Source organism: Durio zibethinus, chromosome 2 (assembly GCF_047325235.1).
Source record: "Durio zibethinus cultivar Kanyao isolate XHJ-2024 chromosome 2, ASM4732523v1, whole genome shotgun sequence".
NCBI classification, from domain to species: domain Eukaryota; kingdom Viridiplantae; phylum Streptophyta; class Magnoliopsida; order Malvales; family Malvaceae; genus Durio; species Durio zibethinus.
In genome coordinates this window covers 11,820,723-11,833,323 of record NC_143163.1, presented here as the reverse complement: position 1 = coordinate 11,833,323, position 12,601 = coordinate 11,820,723, and the positions used below count along the sequence as shown (strand labels likewise).

Here is a 12,601-nt window from a genome sequence, read left to right as displayed (position 1 = left end):
ATTTCATGAAAAAACTTCAACACCTTTAGCACTTTCAATGAGGTATTAAATCATGGCTCATTAGGCTTATTCAACTTTTGCATGACCAAAAAGATGTCTTCATTCTTACTCACATCCTTAGCAAACAATATGGTAAATACTATCAAAGTCCCAGACTTAGATGCACATCTTATTGGTACAAGGCATCGACATTAAAAATCCAATATGCACATGCTATTGGCAAAAGACACAAGTAAAGCATTAATATGTTTAAAGAAATCCATACTAACCATAAATACATAGTCATCAAGTGAAATTACCTCTAATGTTTCCTTGCCTTTCCTGTCTCTAAGCTAAAGCTCTCTTTTATATGCTACTCCAATGGTAGAGACCTTATTAAAGTTAATTGTCTTGATTATACCAATTTTTCTATGAATATTTAAGTTGAGTTTTTGGGCTACATCACCAGAAATGAACAAATAGGATGCTCATGTGTCTACCATAGCATTTATCCACTTACTCATAACTATCAAATCCATGAACATAAATCTTTTATGCTTATGGCACTGCTTTGCTTTGATTGAATTGAGCACAATCGAACCAAGTTTTGTAATCTCTTTCTTTGGCTCCCTATCTGACTTTTTGATAATGATTGATAGCTTGGTTCATTTGAAACAATCTCATGCTTTGTACGATCCATCACATAAGAAGTAAGAAAATGGCTCACAGTATTTCCTTTATCTTTTAGGCTTCCACTTCCTTGGTAGTGGCTACCCTTAGCCATCTTTGGATGAGCAATCTCGATCTTCATCTTTAGCCTATCAGTCACAATCTCCATCCTTAGACTATCATTCTTGATCTCTCATGCCCTTACCTTTGCCTTTAGGCTTGGAAAACCCAAACTTGTTTTGTGGTTTAAACTCCATCAATGACTCAGTAGTTGTTATGACATTTACCCTTTCCTAATCAAACTAAGTTTCCCAGTTTTCTTCTCTAGCTCTTTATCTGACTTTTTTTATTACGGTTGATAGCTTGGTTTGTTCGAGGTAGTTTTGTGCTTTGCGCAGTCCATCACATAAAAAGCAAAAAAGTCGCTCACAGTCTTTCCTCTACTCTCTAGGCTTCCACTTCATTGATGGTGGCTTCCCTTGGCCATCCTTGGGCAAATGATTTTGATCTCTATTATTGGCTTGCCTATCACAGTCTTCATCATTAGATTGTCATTCTCGATCTCTCTTGCACCTATTATTGCCCTTATTTTAAAAGACTCAAACCTGTTTTATGGCTTAAACTCTACCAGGGACTTACCAGCCGTTATGGCCTTGGCTAAATCATGACTCCTTTCCATTGTAGCTCATGCTTTATCCACAGCTTGAGTCCATCCATGAAATAGAAGAGAGCTTTGATCTTGCTTAAAACTGAAATCTGTAGCATCAATTTCGAAAACTTCTGAATATACTCTTGAATCTCTTCCTATTGAAAAAGCTTCACAACTTTGCTTGCACCTCATTATTGGTATACTCAGGGTAGAATTGTTACCTAAACTTGATTTGAAACTTTTTTCAAGTCCTAATCAAAGCACCACCACACCTCACATCATTGCACCTACATCTTCATGAATGCACTTGAATTTAGCTTTTTCATGTTTATTTTTAGTGTAATTTGAATCATATTTTAAGTTAGGATTTTTGACAAAATTACTTCTAAATGCACATTTATCTCATGTGTAGGTACAAATAATAAAATTGAGGAACTTTGGACATTTTTTATTCAATTTGGAGGAATTTTTGGTGTAATTTGAGCAAATGGCCTAAATTAATGTCAATAAACAAAATTGTTAGAAGAGTTGCTTGATTTTTTCATGATTTTTTAATAAGATTTTCATAGTTTTTTTGTTGATGAATTTTTTGTTAAAAATATTCATAGAATGTTCAAAAATTTTTGCAAAAAAAAAAGAAATATAAAACGTGCAAGAACACATTAGAAGTGTATAGGTGCATGGGAGAATGATTTGGCTTTTAGATGTAACAAGTTAGTTGGAATGCATCAAGGCTATGGGCTGATATGGCAATTTAAAGAGCTATGATTAAATACTAAATTGACTTCTTGAATCATTAATTCCACGTGAAAGAAGAGCTCGTAAAATGTTGAGAATGAACAATAAAGCAAACCCATGTGCACCAACCTTGTACCAAAAAAGAGCCTAAAAGCTTTAGAAGACCAATTGCTTGAAGATTTTTCTAGAAAATTTTAGGACCTTATGCCCCTTCTCTTTGCCTATTAATAGGAGGTGAGGGCTGGCCGTTTGGGGAGAGTTAGTTTAGGATTTAAATTTTTATTTCTTTACTTTCTTATATTTTTTTTTATAATTTATATTTTCTTAGTTGCCAAACATTTTATTTCCAGCATTTTCCCTTTGCATTTCATTGCAATTTTATCATTTCTTATATGTTTTTTAGTGCTTTTTCAGAATCTTTAAATAAAATTTAGATTTACATTTGTTTTTCAGCTCAAATCTACTGATTTTTCATTAATGTTCAAATTTATTTTTAAATTTGTCTACTTTAACCTATTTGTTTTTTTTGAATCATATCTGTGTCAAATCTTGCTTGTTTTTTCTTTAGTTTTTTTCATAGTTCCTAATTCATAGAGCTACAACATAGTTGAATTCCAACTTCAAATTCATAGCACATCAATCTAGATCAAGATTAGAAATTATGTATGAATGTAGGTGATAGGTGTAGGCTAGACATAAAGATCAATTTTGGCATGGATCTTCTCTCCACGTTGGTGATATGTTTGGCTTTTTTCTTCTTTATATTTTTAGTTCTATGAGTTACCTTACTTAGTTTAATTTTATGCAATTTATTTTATGCTTTTAATTGTTGTTTGGTTAATTTTTGTTGAAAATGTTTTATTTTTTTAGATTTTGCACTGTTTTGAATTTTGAGTTTATTGAGCTAATTTTTTGGTTAATTCATGCTATTTTCTTGTTGATTTAGGTATTTAATTCATATATCTATGTTGTTCTAGTTTAGATGAAGTTCATTTTCATTAAATAATTGCATATTGAAAATTTCTTTTGCACTCTTCATGTGTTTCCAGCACATATTAGAATTGGAGTTTTGTTCATGTGTTGCTATAATTTTTTGCATGTTTTCTTCTACAATTTTAATTTTGCACTTAGTCCTTTACTTTATCATAAAAATTTCAATTTAGGTTTAGTTTTATTTATGTCATTTTGTGAAGTATAAAAATCAATTTCCAGCTTCCTTGTTTCTAGTTTATCGCATTTATATGGTGGATTTTTTTTTTTTTTTGCATTCAGTTCATGTATTCCTCTTTAGATCATGTGTTTGCATAGGCAACTTAATGATTGGATAACTTCTAATTTAGGTTTAGCAAGAATTGTGTGTTTACCTTTGTTTACATGTTGCACATTTTAGCTTTCATATCTTGATCATGTTTAGGCGTTAATTTCCAGTTTAGATATGATTTCTAGATTTTTCAGCTTTATGTCACTATTATACATGTAATTCAAGCTTTATTTTCCATTTTCCATTTTAGTTTAGCTTTTACTCATTTTTACATTTTAGGATTAGTTTTATTGAAATTAGTTGCACTTAGATATGGGTTGATTTTATTTCATGTTATGGTTTATACATTTGAATTTCATATAAACAATGAACTGTTTTCATGAATTGTTTCTTTATGAAGTTTTAGCTTGTTGTTTGCATTTTGAATTTTCATTATTTTTCATATTAGTTTTTCTATATTTGTTAATTTTGTTTTAGTTAAATTTTCATGCTTATTCTTTGATTGAGCCAACTTTAGTAAGAAGAGGGTGATAATCAATACTTAGCTTTAGAAGTTCTACCTAATCCCTATAGGATTGGCATTCTGACCTAAAGGTCACTTTTACTACTTGTTCAACCTGTACACTTATAAATTTTCAATTTAAGTTTTTGCAACCATTAGCAAGGATTAAGATTTAAGAGTTCTAGGTTAATATCAATTTTCATCATACTCTTTTATAAATTGGTTCCCTGTAATGTACATACCTTAAGCTAGAACTTAAGCTTGCTTCAATTTTAGGTATATATATCCTAGATTCCCTTTGTAGATCATTTGTATTCTTTAGCTGTATATACTTGGGTTTCCATTTATAGGTTGATCTTTATGTCTAATGTTCTTGTGGCCCATATATGCATTCAATTAGAAATCGTGAGTTGATCTTTTTAGATTTTGAGCTTAAGGGTACTCATAGGATGATTAAGAAAGAAAGACAAATTGATCCTACCATTACCATAACTGAACAAGACACTAAAACCTTTAAGGATTATGTTATACCTACTCTTCATAGTTTTCAACCTAGCATTTGGAGGCCAACAATTCAAACGAACAATTTTGAGATTAAACCTACAATCATCCAGATGATACAGTAGTTGGTGTAATTTAGTGATCATTCAAGTAAGGATCCTAATGCTCATATTTAAGATTTCTTAAAGATTTGTGATACATTTAAATAAAATGGTGTTATTGAGGATGCCATTATGCTTAGACTATTTCCATTTTCCTTTAGAGATAGAGCCAAGAGTTTTTAGTCTTGATGCCACTAGATTTCATCACCACTTGGGATGATTTAGTGCAGAAGTTCATAGTTAAATTTTTTCTTATGGCTAAGCTTCGGGTTAAGATTACTACATTTGCCTAGAACAACTTAGAGACCTTTTATGAAGCATGGGAAAGATACAAGGAGCACCTAAAGTGGTATCTAGACCATGGACTATCAAAATGATTGAAGATTTAAATTTTCTATAATGGGTTATGCCTAATATGAGGATTGTTTTAGATGTTGCATCAAGAGGTGCTTTGTTAAGTAAGACTTCTGATATAGCTTATAAGCTTATTAAGGATATGATGACTAATAATTGTTAATGGCCTAATGAGAGATAGCATTCGAAGAGAGCCTTATGGGTGTATGAGGTTAGTGAGCTTATAACGTTTAGAGCTAAAGTAAATTTTTTAGCCAAATTTGCAAAGTGTTTACATAGTAAGCTTACACCTTCAGAGTTGAGTCTTAGTCATTCTAGGTTTACTCATACCTATAGTTCCTTAGCTATTTGTGATTTATGCGAAGTAGGTCACCCAAGGGAGTCATGTCCGAACACCCATCTATAGAGTATCCATTATTTAGTATAAATCCCTAGACAACCCAATAACCTTATGTTCCCACATATGACCCAGGTTAGAGGAATAATTTTGTTTCAGTCTAGTTCATTCAAGCACCACAACAACCTTAATACACTAGACCACCTCACCCTCCAAGTTTCAGCAGCTATCATATTAATAATAGCAGCACTTATAGCACATACCTACATGTCTATCTATGCTAACCCCTGAGAAGAAACCTTCAATCAAGGATCTCTTAAGTATTATGATTAGAACTTAAATTTCATTCATACAACCCAGAACACCATGTTTCAAAACCAGTTTCTATCCATAAAGAACTTAAAATCCTAGATTGGTCAGTTAGCAAGCCTCATTAGTACCCGATTTTAAGGTACCTTATCCAGTAACATAAAAGTGACCTTAAGAGAGAGGATAAAGAGCATTGCAAGGTAATCACACTTAGGAATGGAAAGTAGTTACTAGTGGTAGGACTTGATAGGTTCTCAAGATGTGGCAAATGAAGAGTCTGATGATTATGAGCCTGATAGAGACCTAATTCATGATGGAAAAAAAAAAGGTAAGAAAAAAGATGATGGTGTAGTATTTGTTCCTACCCAGTTACCACAAACACCATCACATATTACTTTACCCAATTCATTTAGCCTTGTTCCTCCTAGAGTTGAGTCACATAGACCTTATATTCACTTCCCTTAAAGGTTTGAGAAACAAAAAGAAAAGAAGCAATTCTCCAAATTTCTTGAAGTGTTTAAGAAGCTACTTATTAATATCCCATTTGTAATGCACTTAAGCAAATACCTACTAATATAAAATTTATGAAAGATATTATCTCTCAAAAAAGAAATTAGAGGATTATGAGACACTTGCATTCACTAGTGAGTGTACATTTATGATTTAAAGAGGACTACGTATAAAGCTTAAAGATCTTGATAGTTTTACCATCCCATATACTATAAGTAATATGTCCTTTGATAGAGTCTTATATGACCTAGGTGCTAGCATTAACCTAATACCTTAGTTTATTTTTTAGAAAGTAGGCATAGAAAAGGCTAAACCTACCTTAGTTACTATACAATTTGTCGATAGGTCACTAAAATATCCTAGAGGGATTATAAATGATGTCTTTGTTAGGGTAGAAAAATTCATTTTACCTCTTGACTTTATGGTTATAAAGATGGAGGTGAATTATGAAATTTTAATTATTTTCAAGAAACTCTTTTTAGTCACTACTAGGACTTTGATTGATGTAAAAAAAGAGAAATTGATCATGTAAGTTCAAGATCAAAAGGTCACTTTTCATGTTTTTAAAACTTTGTTAATCTTTGATGATTTTAATGTGTGTTCAAAGGTAGAGGTTTTTAGTGATGTGACTCATGATGTTTTACACCTAAACCATCTTGTTTTGTATTTTGAAGACTTCTCTGTAGTCGATGAAATAGAAGACATGGTTTTAAGTAAAGATGATAATGAGATATTGATAGCCTCTACTTTTTTATTTGTATTACCTTCTAGTGGTAAGCCTTTAGTTGATCCTAACATTCTTTCTATAATGATTAGACCTTTAAATTTAGATTCATCAGATTATGAGATATTTTATTTTGATGATGCTTATCGAAGTCTAATGAAGTATAAAAGTGATGGTCTAGTTATTATTGATGGAATAACATTGTTATTTGATTTACAGATCTATGAGCAATTTCAATTTAATCATACCTGTCATAGTCTTTCTTGGAGGAAAGGTGTAGATATAATGCAAGAAGGATATGATAAGGTTACTATTGATGATAGGCAAGTTGATTGGATTCAAAAATCATAACCACTTACCTTAGTCTTTCTAGGTGTAAGTTTGAGGGTTTTGTCAAAAAAGTCAATGTTACTTTTGTTGCTTGCCCACATGATCCACCATTAAACCACATTTGTGATGAAATAGTAAAATGAGAAGTTTTGAAATGGTTGAAATCGAGAATTAAATGTAACGTGATTACTATGAAGTTATATGGTTAAGCTTATTCTGATAGTCTAGCTTTTGACTTTAAATAAAGCACTTTTTGGGAGACAACTCAAGATTTACTTTTCATGCTATTTCTTTTTGTGCATGCTTGTGTACATATGCGTTTTCATGATTGTTTTCTTTTGCACATTCAATTTTTTCTCATTTGTACATAGTTGTTACTTTGTTCTTTCGGTTAGGTTATATTTACTTATTCATGTGTTCATTTCTTTTTTTTTTTTTTTGGTTATGTTTTTCTTTGTACATATTGACGTAGTTTCTTTATATAGTTGTTTCTTTGTTTTGTAGGTTGAATTAGAGCTTAAAGATGATGCACTAGTTTTGGCCAACCATTGATGAAAGTTTGGTCACCATGTCTCCATGTTGATAGGAGAGTTTCCTTGTTCCTATCTCTTATGCTTTATTACTTGATGGTTCCTCATTGAGTATAATATGTTGTTTAAGTTTGGGGGTATGGAAAAATTGTTCAAAAATTAAAAAAAAAAATAATTTTTCTTGATTTTGCCTTGAAATGAGCTTAACATGTGGTAACTTGAATTATTATTGTACTTTCTTTGATTAGTTCTTTATGAAGCAAGTGATGGGTAGTGATTAAAATAGCTTTAGGAAAAAAAATAAATATTGTGTGAAATATGAGATAATGCTTAGATTTAGTGAAATCTTGAATATGATTTTCATTTGACAATTAATGTTTTTGAACATTGAATTGTATTTTTTTATCTAGTATTGATTATGTGAACATGAGATTGTTTATGCATTGGTCTTTAGAGTTTTGCTTCATGATTCTATAATTTGTTTTGATAATTTCTCAAGGTTAAATCCTAAAACACACATGATTAGGAAAATAATATAAGTCATTTTTAGATCGTTTGAGCCTTTCAAGCCAACATTGATATAATTCTTTCATAGTCACCTCTTTTAAACCTTATGATATCTTTTTTTTTGTTTTGAAATTACATTACAAGTCTATAGCTTTATTTTGATATTTCTTATCTTTTTAGTCTCTTGCCTTATATACATTAGGACATTCATGCACCATTTATGAACTATGCATCATTAGGAAGAAAGGGTGGAGCTTGGATAAAGAATGAGAAATTGAAAAAAAAAATGTTAAGCTAGCTTGTAAAAGGAAAAAAAAAAAAACAAAAACAATAAAGTGTTGAAAAGCAAAAAAAATAAAAAAAAAATGGGTACAATCAAAGTTTGGGAGGTGATTTTTTAGTCAAGCTTACCTTTCTTACCTTGAAAGCTCAACTATGGATAATCTTAAACATGTGATGCATTGTTAGGATACTTAAGCCTAAATAACTTTTATCATACTCTGACCTTGGCTTTACATTACAAGCTTATTAAAGCCCTAAATGATCCTTAGTCATGTGTTTATCTACATTAATGAGGAAAGATATGATAAAAAAAACTTATAGAATATGAGCATACTTTATTGATCCTTGTTATTAAAGTTTCATGTTTTACATAATATTACTAAATTTCATATAAAGATATATGAGAGGTGTTGTTTGCTTATGGAACCATGGTTATAAATGATCTTAGCCTAGGTAGATTCTTGTATATTAGCACTTATTCATAATTTTACTTTAGTGATATCCATTGATCAATCCATGAGGTATTCATGTTGAATGAAGCATTAAGAATATATGATGATTCTTGCTCAATCTTGTCTTGCTTGAGAACAAACAAAAGCTTAAGTTTAGGGGTTTGATCGCACTTGAATTTTAATTTTTTTCATGTTCATTTTTAGTGCAATTTAAATCATATTTTGGCTTGTTCTTTAGGATTTTTGGCAAAATTACTCCTAACTACACATTTATTTCATGTGTAGGTACAAATAATCAAATTGAGGAATTTTAGACAATTTTGATACAATTTGAAGGAATTTTTGGTGTATTTGAGAAAATGACCTAAATTAGTGTTAATAAGTAAAATTGACATTGAGGGAGTTGCTTATTTTTTTCATGATTTTTTATTAGTATTGTCGTAGGTTTTTTTAGTGAATTGTTTTTTAAAAAAATTCATAGAATGTTTGAAATTTGTGTTGAAAAAATAAAAAAGATATATGAAAGGTGAAAGAATACGTTAGAAGTGTATGGGTGCATGGGTGCATAGGAGAGTGATCAGGCTTTTGGACGTAACAAGCTAGTTGGAGTTCATCAAGGCTAAGGGCTGATATGGCAATTTAAAGAGCTATGATTGGATATTAAATTGACTTCTTGAATCATCAATTTCGCAAGAAAAAAGAGCTTGCAAAGTTTTAAAAAGACACAACAAAGCAGACCCATGTAATAAGAGTAAAGCAATAATTGGGAGTATACCATCTTTTCGTTTAATACAAAAATTTTTGAAGAAGAATTGAATGTAATTATTGTGAATATAATTTTTTTAAAATTATTATCAGTTTATTTTTAGAAATTTTATTTCTATAAAACTTATCTTAATATTTACTATTTTACCATGAACTAAAAAATTTTAAAAATATCTTAAGAATATTATTTGGTACTTGTATTATAATAAAACTTATGATTTTAACTTATTATTACATGTTAAACTATAGATAGCAAATTAAGAGCATTTACTCATTGTTTTTTAAATTGTCTACACTTAAACTTTTTCTTACTTTCTTTACTTTACAAATTATATAATATAGCATATATTATGGTTACTTTCTTTCTGAATATATGCAAATTAATAACAACATAGTATTTGATAATTTATAACTTAGTAATTAATCATTAAAAACTTAAATGTAATTGGTATAACTTAATAGTTAGCTATTGATAACTTAATAATGAATTATGGATAACCAAAAATTAAGGTATCATCGATAAAATTTTTTGACAAAATACTTCTATTGGTAATTACTGACTACTTACAAAAGGATTATCGACAGACCATAATTATAAAAGAATTCGATAATTATTGACAGCATATTGGCAGAATGCCAAAAGAATTTGTTGATAGAAATACTTTTGTTGATATATCGTAGGTAAATATTTAGTAGGATTGAGAAAAATTGGTGTAGGAGTCATCGAAAGGATAATTCATTAATAACATATTTACCGACGAATTATTTTGTTGGTAAAAAATTTTGATAAAAAATAAAATTAAAATAAATTAAAGTTGTTAACAAATAAATAAATTTGCAAAAAACAAAATGTCTTTACCGACAAAATTTCCATCGATAATACGTCAATAACTAGTATAAAATTAAAATCCCTAAATCTCTCTATTATTTTCTCCCTTAGAATCTTTAAACCCAAACCATTTTCTCTTTCCTCAACCCCTGCCATTCTGCCCTCATCTATATTGCATCGCGTTCCCATTGCCAAAAGACCATCAAAGTTTCAATAGGTACTATTAATCGTCATCTTTTATTATCTTCCTATCATTAGCTCCTTGCAGCATGTATATTGTTTCTCTTCCCTTCTTGCATGCGTTTGATGCTATTTCAATTTAGAAAATTTTTTTATTCTTTAATGTGATTTTAGTTTTCAATTAGAAGTTAGTAGTCTTCGTATTCATCTTTATTATCTCATTAATTTTCAAATGGCTGACTATGGATAAATGAGGTTGATTAGAAACAAGGTGTCTAAAAATACTATACTAAATTACTATCTAATTGAAGTTGAATATTATGGAAATTAAAGTTGAATGGATAATGAAAAAGGTTGGAACTTGGTAAAAAAGATAGGGTAGGGTTATGGTAGTTAATTTTCAATTTGGAGGAATGGGCAAATTTGGGGGTGTATGATTGGATACGAATGCCTAGTAACTGTCAAGCTTCATATTCATTTTGTTCTTGTTAGTTTGGAAGAATATTCTTAATAACTTTACTAATTTTATAATTCCCGTTTCTTTCATAATTTCTTATATGCATGGTTTCAATCAAGACAAAGATAAGTAGCCATTAAGAAAAAGTTAAAAATGAAGGAAATAATGCAAAAAGTGTAGTCAGTTCAAGTAACATGTGTACATAATATAAACTTATCCCTTATATCCTTCAAAACAAGTGATGTTTTAGAATTGATGCTCAGCTAATTAACTATAAATTAACAACATACATTTTAAATAATATATATTAAACGTCAAGAAATTTAATCAAAGAATATAACTAAAATTATAATAACTAATTGACGAGATTCGTATCTCTTTGCATACATAAGCAATGCATGTATTGCATCTTTGATTAGATTATTGATGTAGGCATATTTTAGGGGTGGGGCTTATTTGTCAATTTATTCATGAAAATTAAATTTTACTCTTATATATGTTTAAGATTAATTAATTACTCTTTGGTTACAAAAATAATTTTATAAGGGTGAAAAAATGTAGTCGATAAAAAAGATTAAAGGGACCAATGATTCATACATTCATGTAATAATAGTAGTATAACATATATCGGGGATTTAGATTAAGGCATCTTTTCTTTTCTCAAGTAACAAGAAATATAGAAATGATGGGTCAAAATCCCATGACACCCTAACAATTGGCTAACCTTGAATTTGAATGCTTAGTTGTGAAACCCATGTTCAGAATAAAATATACTGAGAAGTTAGCTGCCATATTGTATTTTCTTTAGTCTTCTTTGAACTGTGTAATAGTATGATTTTTCTTCATGCAACATGTGTTATACTTGTGGTTAAGGCTATTGTTTTTGTTTTTTATTTTCCCTTTACTTAAAGATCCTTTCTGTTCAATGAAAACTATGCACTTGTAGGGGACTTATGTGCAAATATGGTATAGTTTCTAAGTTTAACTAAATTTAAAATATTGAAACTTCTTAAACTAATTAATATATTGATATCATTTTCAGAAATATAAACTTATTTAATAAGGGAAAGCTTGCTTTCAATACTTTTCTTTATATATCTATTTATACACGTGAAAGACATACATTTCCTCTTTGATTCTCTCTTTCAAATTCATATATTTAAGATGACCATGCATGCTTTTCATTCTTTTCTTTTTAATGAACATACTTTTTTTATTCATTTTCATAATACTTTTATTATTTTTCATTCCATTGACTTTGAAAGTAAAATAAACTCCGTAAAAGTGTCTCAAAGAAAATCTTCTATATCGCCTCAAATTGCACTAAGAAGTCAAGTATTTGAGGTATTCTTTGGTCATTAATATAAAAAATATATTATGTTTATGCTAAACATTGGACTTGGTTATGAAAGTGTTAGTGTATAATGGAATTTATTAGACATTTTTTTATGTCTTACAAGGGTAATTTGTAATGTATACCAATAATTACTAATATGGTCATTTGGATAACTTAAGTTAATCATTTAAAAGTTGTTCATACTTTTAAATTGTTATTGTTTACAAGTATGTTACTTTTATAGTTTGCATGCTAGATTTTTTAAGATTTTTTGTGCTATTGATGGAATATTATGTAAA

General features: G+C 29.4%; 1 non-coding gene across 1 annotated transcript; it reads right to left on the bottom strand.

Annotated features, from left to right (window-relative positions):
- Window positions 1–4,660: 4,660 nt before the first annotated feature.
- Window positions 4,661–4,767, bottom strand: LOC149520001 (small nucleolar RNA R71). The gene has a single exon (XR_016335685.1). It is a non-coding gene; the product is annotated as a small nucleolar RNA R71 (small nucleolar RNA).
- Window positions 4,768–12,601: the final 7,834 nt, after the last annotated feature.